The sequence below is a fragment of the Pygoscelis adeliae genome, unplaced genomic scaffold (genome assembly GCF_000699105.1).
Source record: "Pygoscelis adeliae isolate BGI_AS28 unplaced genomic scaffold, ASM69910v1 Scaffold302, whole genome shotgun sequence".
In the NCBI taxonomy this organism is placed as follows: Eukaryota; Metazoa; Chordata; class Aves; order Sphenisciformes; family Spheniscidae; genus Pygoscelis; species Pygoscelis adeliae.
This window is the reverse complement of record NW_008824372.1, coordinates 1,756,716-1,764,271: the sequence shown is the minus strand read 5'-3', so window position 1 is coordinate 1,764,271 and position 7,556 is coordinate 1,756,716. Positions and strand designations below refer to the sequence as shown.

General features: G+C 40.6%; 1 long non-coding RNA gene across 1 annotated transcript in view; it reads left to right on the top strand.

Moving 5' to 3' along the window:
• The first annotated feature begins 261 nt into the window (after positions 1–261).
• Positions 262–7,556, top strand: part of LOC103913601 — a 21,605-nt gene continuing 14,310 nt past the window's right edge. Inside the window, exon 1 of the long non-coding RNA XR_663433.1 lies at positions 262–506. This is a non-coding gene — a long non-coding RNA (uncharacterized LOC103913601). The remainder of the gene's footprint in view (positions 507–7,556) is intronic.

Sequence of the window (7,556 nt, the reverse complement as noted above, 5' to 3'; positions counted from 1 at the left end):
TTTATGCTCTATTATGATCAAACATTATCTGAATGCTTAGAGAATTTTCCTTCTTGAGATAATGTATTAGGTTAAAGTGCTCAGAATATGAGGTAACTTCAGAAGCCGCTTCTGATTTTAAATACGTCAAAGCTAGCAGAAACCTAATATTTCAAATAAGAGTTAATTCTTTTCTCTGAAGGAGACTGAATCTGTGGTACTGTTTTGTTGCTTATCAGATGTTAATGGTGTTTCTTACTATGCTTGTTAATTTTGACAGGTCTTTCACTTGTACAAAGAAGCTTTGTTGCCAAGATTTACTCTGAAAATGACCTACACTACTGACTGCAGCTGTCTGCAAATGTAGAAGCCGATAAATGGTATCTCCTTCCCTCCCTTGACTTTCCTGTTTCCTGTGGAATATATACTTATAAGTATTTTTAAAATTAGACCTCTGTTGAAGACATTTGGATTATAACTGTGAGCATATCTATGCAAAGAGACGAGCCAGCCTGAGCAATTTTGAGGTATGTATGCCTACTATGACTTATAACAAATGGGAAGAAAAGACCATCTGATTATAGGGCAAAGAGAACTCTAGGTGTATATTTTCTAGATTCAGATTGATCTGCACCATTGTTCATGGTTTTAGCAATGGAATATACATATGCACAGTGAGACTGTACGAGCACCAGAATATCCAGCTGGCATCGTGTGGAGGTGACCTTGTTTGAACCTGCTGTAGGAATGTTCAAAAGATTCCTTTCAGAAGAGCTTGTGTTGTATGACCTGAGCCTTCACTGCTTGCCCATTCAGTTCTTAAATGCCACAAAGGTCTGTAGAGATTTTCTTCTTCCAAGCATTTGACGGGCATTAAGTAGTCATTGAAATGCACCTGGGAGGCAGTGGTAGTTTCTCTGTTTGGTTAGATGAAGCATTCAGATGAAGTTAGAAGGTACCTGCCTTGAATTGGAAAGCATCTTCAACGAAGGCTAGAAAATAAGTAGGTCTTGCTTGCATTCCTATGCACAGGTCATAGTGCAGTGGTCTTTTTGCTCACTGAAAGCAGCAGTCTCATAGGGCAACCTGCCTGTAATGTACAAGACTAGCAGAGCTGGGTGGGCTTTGCTTTGTGACTGTCCCACCTTTGGGTGGACACCAGCTGGGACACCAGCTTTGTCCCACCCAGGTAACAGAAGATGGAGAACCTTAGTTGTTTGAGACGCACAGAAATTCACCAGCTTCCACAGCTGTATTTTACCTTAAGGCTTTTAGCTGTACTTTCCTATTGAATTCTAAACCTGGAATGAGGAAGTCAGCTAATTTCCTCTGTACGGGCTTAGAAGAGGCCAGTGTGCACTGATAACATCTGTTGACTCTCCTTTCGTAAACCACTTGGACATGGTTATCTTTTCTGTGATGTAGATGTTCAGGCTAACGCTCCAGGGCAGTGGCAGTCTTATCAGTTAATGGTGGGTTACAGCGAAAGGTAGCCAAACACATCTCTGTCTTCCAGGAGAGACTGATTATTCGTTTAGTCTTTTTTTTTATTCCAAAAAGGAAAACTAATGTGCTGAAAGTAGGTATCTTGACTGAATCATTCAGCATGCTACATTGCTGTACAGTATGTATTTAGCAGACACACTTTTCTTAAGAGCTTTTATTCATGAGCTCCAATGATTCAGGCTGAGATGATACTGGAGGGACACAGATCTAACCTACACCTACCTGTCTGGCTTAATAGCCTGATGTTGTTCCTATAACAGGAAGGCAAAATGGACTGTGTCTGCAATGCTAGTGTAAACTGTAATTGGCAGTGAAGTGCTGTGGTTGAGAAGAGGATCCTTATCTGTACTGCAGGTACTCCTCCCGCCATTCCCCTACAAGCAGAGCTAGGATCAAGGGGTGATAGGTTGGTAAATTTCTCTGTTATGAGTGGGCAGAACTTAGCATGGGAAACTTTAAATGTATTCCTTCGTCTAACCTGGGCATTGTTATTTGGCTGTGGTAGTATACTAAAATAGCATTGGGCAGAAAAGTATTTTTATTTCCTGTGAACTGCTTTCATGAAAACTGGAGAAATGCACCAGAACCTCAGGAGTGAAATGGTTTGCTGAGCTGCCCGTTACGATCTTAGTGTGTGTTTTAGATAGTGTACCAGGGACTTGGGTTCTGTAACCCAACTAGGTGCCTTTTTTAGTTGTATATAAGTAAGTTACGGTCTCTGTAATTCCATCAACTAAAATCAGTGCGCATTGCCCAAAAAAGCTGCTGGTCTGTGAAAATCGAACAATTGCTGCAGTAGCTCTGAAAACCTGTAAGAATATGTAGATTTCATGTGTCCCTAAGCAAGGAATTAATCTTTATTTCCTTATCTGTAAGATGAGGTTGATCTACCTTTGTAAAACATTCCATTTCATGAAAAGCATCGTTTCAGTGTTGTTTGCAATAGCTGCAGTTTCATTATTCAAACTCATGTGACTAAAAGTGAATACTAATGTGTGGAGTGGCAAAGAATTTTAGTATAAGGGTTTTCTTGATATAAAGAAATGTTCTGAAAGGTGAAATTGTGTACATTGGAGAACGTTGCCCTAAAAGTGCCTTACAAGGTGTCTAAAAAGTTTCAAAGAATGTTAAAGGGCACTGAGATGTTGAGACGGATGGTAGTGCCATTGATTCAACTTGTGTGATGGGTTACGATAAGTTTGCAGGTGCCTACTTGCAGTTTCTTCAGAGAGAAATTTGGCAAATTTCAGTCTTTTTTCAGATTTGTGTGAGCTGGTTGGTCTCCCTTAACAAATTCCTTGGTGGCCTCTCTTTGTCCTGGAGTTGTTGGCTGTTATTTTCTGGGAAGCTAGTTGCCATGGTGATTATCCTGTTAGCAAATAAATGTGTTTTTCATGATCTCCAGGTATACTAGTTTGGAGCAAAAAGACTGTAGCCTTTCCCGGGATTGATAGAAGTACTACACCCATAGAGACTCAGTGTTTGTAAATCATTGCCTGTGGGAGAGCACTGAACAAGCATCTTATGCTTTAGTGGGTCATAGTAGTAAGGTGTAATATCACTTGTCTGCAAGGTTACCTCTGTTACTATGAGTCTGAGGCCGAATAATGGTTAAAATTGGAGAAATGAAAAAAGAGCGACTTTTGGTCAGGATCTGTTATGACTGAACTTGTCCGATTCAGGCCTGCTGACTGACTAGTAAAGTGAAAGTGCTGTTTGTGGAAAACAGTCCCTTAAAGGTGTATGGTGCTGTGATCCTTCACCGTGTTGGCTTTCAGTTGGTATAACCTCTAGCTCTGGTCTTCAGCGTTCCTGTTGGAGCTGAGATGCTATTTGTGTTGCACCACTGTTTGTTTTCAGCTCCTTAAAGCTGGGGCAGTGAGATGTGGTCCCAGCTGCGCCTGCCTGTGCCAGTGCTGTGGCATGGGAGCTGCAGCTTGCTGTGAAACCCCTGCACATCTGTCTCCTCATACTCCTCCAGAAGTAGGTCACAGAAGTGGGATATGCCTGTGTCGTTGCTAGGGGAAAGCAGAGGTTGATGTGGCTCAGTGACCGTTGATTAACATTAAATTCTTTGCTGGGGAAGAGCATGAACTGGATATGTAAACCTTTTCTTAATGGGAAGAGCTTGGTTAGTTCGCATTGAATACCTATGAGAAGTTTGACTGCTTGGTCTGCAGAGTGTCCTCAGGTAGAGAAGTGAGAGCTTGGTTGCTTGTGGTGGGAATGGGGAGGCTGCAACAGTTGCTGCTTTGCTGGTCTGCAGAGCAGTTTCCATGCTGGTCACGCTTTGCTGCGGGTGTTGGTTTTCAGATGCTTTGTTGTGCTGAAAGAGTAAGTTTTGGTTCTGGTTTACCAAAGTCCTTTAAATGCCTCAGTTGCAATTTCACTTTGCGGGAGAAGAAAAAAAATCCAAAGTGGTTTTTGGTTTAGTGTTGGTTTAACTCCTTGATGAGTGTCTCAAGTTTTCATCTCTAAAAAGAGCCTGTGCTAGTTGAGACAGTCTAAGAAATTTTTTTTTAAAAAAAAAAGCAAAATTTATGTGTGTCACAGATGACACTCCCAGAGTCACTTGAGTTTTTAGGATCAGCTCAGATTTAAACCCGGTGCCCAAAAGATGCCAGTTGTAACTACTAAACTCTACTAGCTTCTGAACTCCTCTGGCTTCCTAAAGAAAAGCGCCCATTGAGGGTTCTTTTGTTCTGGCATCTGTCACTTGCTGGGAATGCATCCATATTCATGGTGCCTTCCAATAACTACTGACTTCAGTCCTCCTCTGCTGAAAACAGGCTCCCTCTACTCTTCTCTGAGGTGCTGTGTGTATTCTCTAGTGAGCTTGCCCAAGGAAGCCTTCAAGTATTAATATAAACAGCAAATCCAACAAATTGCTGTTTAGAGAACAGTCAGATACATTTTTTGGTTGCTGCTAAAATGAGAAATTGTTCTAACTTTTTTTCCTGGCTCCCCCTGCTCTGGTTCCTAAGCTAGTCTTTCTTTTTAAAACTTAGATCACTTTAAAGAGCAGAGTTAGGGAATTGATCAGACAACTAGCAGAACAGAGGGGATGGCAACCTTCAGTGCAGGATGCCAAGGGAAGCAACAGCATTTTTGCTTGTTGGCTGCTGCCAGTTTGGGCTAATCTGACTGTGCTCTAAGTTACCCTTCATCTGTAAATAGTTTAAAAAGAAACTCCAGGTAATTGGGTACTTTTAGGTCATTAATGGACTAGCATCTTTAATTGTGATGACACAGTTAATACTTGTCTGTATGGTTTAATGATAAAACATCACAACTGTGGATATTCAGGTATACAAGGAAATATTTTAATTTTGCAGAAGTGTAAACTTTTAATGAAGTATGCTTTTTATCCAGGAAGTAAAGTCTGTCTTCAGCTTTTTTTTAGATGGTTTTGCTGAAATAAAAGGTCAGACTGCAAACTTCCACCCAAAGGGAGACAAATAACCTATAATCCAATTACTTAAGCCATTTCTCATTATTTTTGTGTGTGTGTTTGTGGAGATAATGGTAAATCAGCTGAAGGCTGTCTGGAGTTGAGTATGAAGCTGTACCAACAGTGAATTTTGGCCTGGTTTCCTCAGGCAGTCTCTGGCAATCACAAAATAAAACAATACACTTGCACAGAGAATCGCTATAGGCACTGACAGTTGTGAAACTTAAAGGAGGATCTTTACCCCTTTAAATTTGCACTTAACTTTAAAAAAAAAAATGCTTATGTTTTAGCAAACTCCAGGAACTGGCGGTGACCCACTATTGCTGACCCACCTTTTTTGTGCAAGGTTATTAAGGAAGTGCTAGAATAGCATGGGTTTTCTGTTCTGTGGTCATGCTATATGAGGCTTTGAAAAGATAAGCACGTGTTTCAAAAAGAAAAGAACTGTCACTATCTCTAACCTTGTTCAGTTGCTTTGAGGATGGCAGCTTTTAGATTGAGAACCACTGTGCTCTGCTGACATCTGAGCCTCCACTCTTCATTCATGAGAAAGTCCAACAGGTGTATGTGATCCACGTAGGAGCTGTAGCCCCACTTAGTCCCTCATTAGAAGACAACCAGCAATAATTTGTTGAACAGTCCTAGTTCAATGTTAGCTTCTTACTAGCTCTTGCAGATAATGGTAAGAGACGGGATTATTATTGGATAGCACCATTTGTGGGCTGGCAGAGTAATTTCATCTGCTTGTGGTGGGTAATATAATTGGACTGTTCCAATACCTGAGCTAGTCTATATAGTTGTCTAGAACAGTGCAGTTCATATTGTGGTTATAACATGCATATCTATATGTTAAGCAGTACTAAAAAAAGCTACTTGATTTCAAGGACCACTATAGAAACTCAGTACTGTCTTACATCCTGAGAAGTGTATTTTTGTCCTGTTAGAAAAGATAAAAGAGGATAGTTGGTTGGAGTGATGTTTCTCCATTTGGAGTAGTTCCCCAGATAGGGATCTGTGTTACTGATGAGATGGCATAAGAAAACTCATGATTTGGAGGCATCCTTATATTACAGTTTATTTCTTTTCTCACGTATTCATGTTGATTCACTGCCTGAGATATTTTGTCTCCATGCTTTGCATCAGGATTGTGATCAAGTATAGCTGTTGGTTCTGTTCTCCGTGACTGGATGATTTCAAGAGTGGATACCTGCAGTGTTCAGTGAGGCTGTGCTTTAAAATAGCAGTTGATGTGGCTGTCTCATGAAACAACGTTCTCTACTCCATGCCTTTGGCACTTAATGTCATGATTCATCATCAGGTTCTGCTGATTTTTAATGCCTGAAGTAGCACTCTAAAAGAAATTGGTAAAATGTTCTGTAGCAAGGTTCATAATAAATTGCAGCTGAACTTAATGCATGACCTTTGGTGGCAGTGGAGAGTAATTGATAGGTATTTACCAACAATTTGGTGTGAAAAATAGTATTTGCTGAAACTGGGACTTCCTGAACAGATTTGATCTTAAGGTTCAAAATAACTTCTTTCAAAACAGAAATGCCAGAGAAAGGAACCTATTGTGCAATAAAGGCAAATATTACTAATTTATCTTGTGACCAGCTGCAATATTGGTGTGAAAAAGATGTGCATTTTTTACTCTGATGGATGGAAGTTCATTTCTTGGGGTTTTGAAATTAGTTACTGATTTATTTTTTTTTTAGTTTTATTGGAATTCCTGTAAACAGCTGCTTTCGTGGCCTTTCAGTACCCATCATGTAGCTGCTTCTGTGCTGCTCAAATTATCTTTGTTGTCTTTTTTTTGTTGGGGACGCCACTACAGACATGTTTATTGTTTGCCACCAGTGCAGCACCTTTACAATTCTGGTGTAGGTATGGCTCTCTTACAATGGCAATTGCTAAGGAAGAGCCAACCTGAGATCAGACTACTTAGCTGCAAAACTTCCATCTAACATCTCCAGAGACCTTGGAGGAGGCAAAGGTGGCAATGAAAGCAAAGTTTAAAGCCACAACATCTAAAGGAAGGCTGACACTCTAAAATCTGCAACTGCCCATGCTTGGGAGAGAAATTGAGACTGTGGTGAGCAGGCTGGCTCCTTCCTCCCAGTTCCAGGTTTAGGAATTTTCTGGCCCCAGTGTGAAAGAGCTAATTTGTTTGATCTTCATTACCTTCTTTTTTTTCCTCTTTTCAGTTTTACCTTTTTTAATCAGTTCAGGAGATGTTCACCTATAAATGCGTTCAAATATTCGTGACTATTAATCAAAGTCCATCTGAAAAAAGTGATGGAAGGAAAGCTTTCTGAGATTTAAAGCTGAAACAATGTAGGAAACATTAATGTCAATCTTCTGAGAGCTTTAAGAAATTAATTGATAATTGAACTACAGAGGAAAGTCATTAAAGTTTGGCTTGGGAAATAGAATCATAGAATAGTTTGGGTTGGAAGGGACCTCTAAGGGTCATCTAGTCCAACCCCCCTGCCGTGGGCAGGGACATCTGCAACTAGGTCAGGTTGCTCAGAGCCCCGTCCAGCCTGACCTGGAATGTTTCCAAGGATGGGGCATCCACCACCTCTCTGGGCAACCTGTGCCAGTGCTTCACCACCCTCAG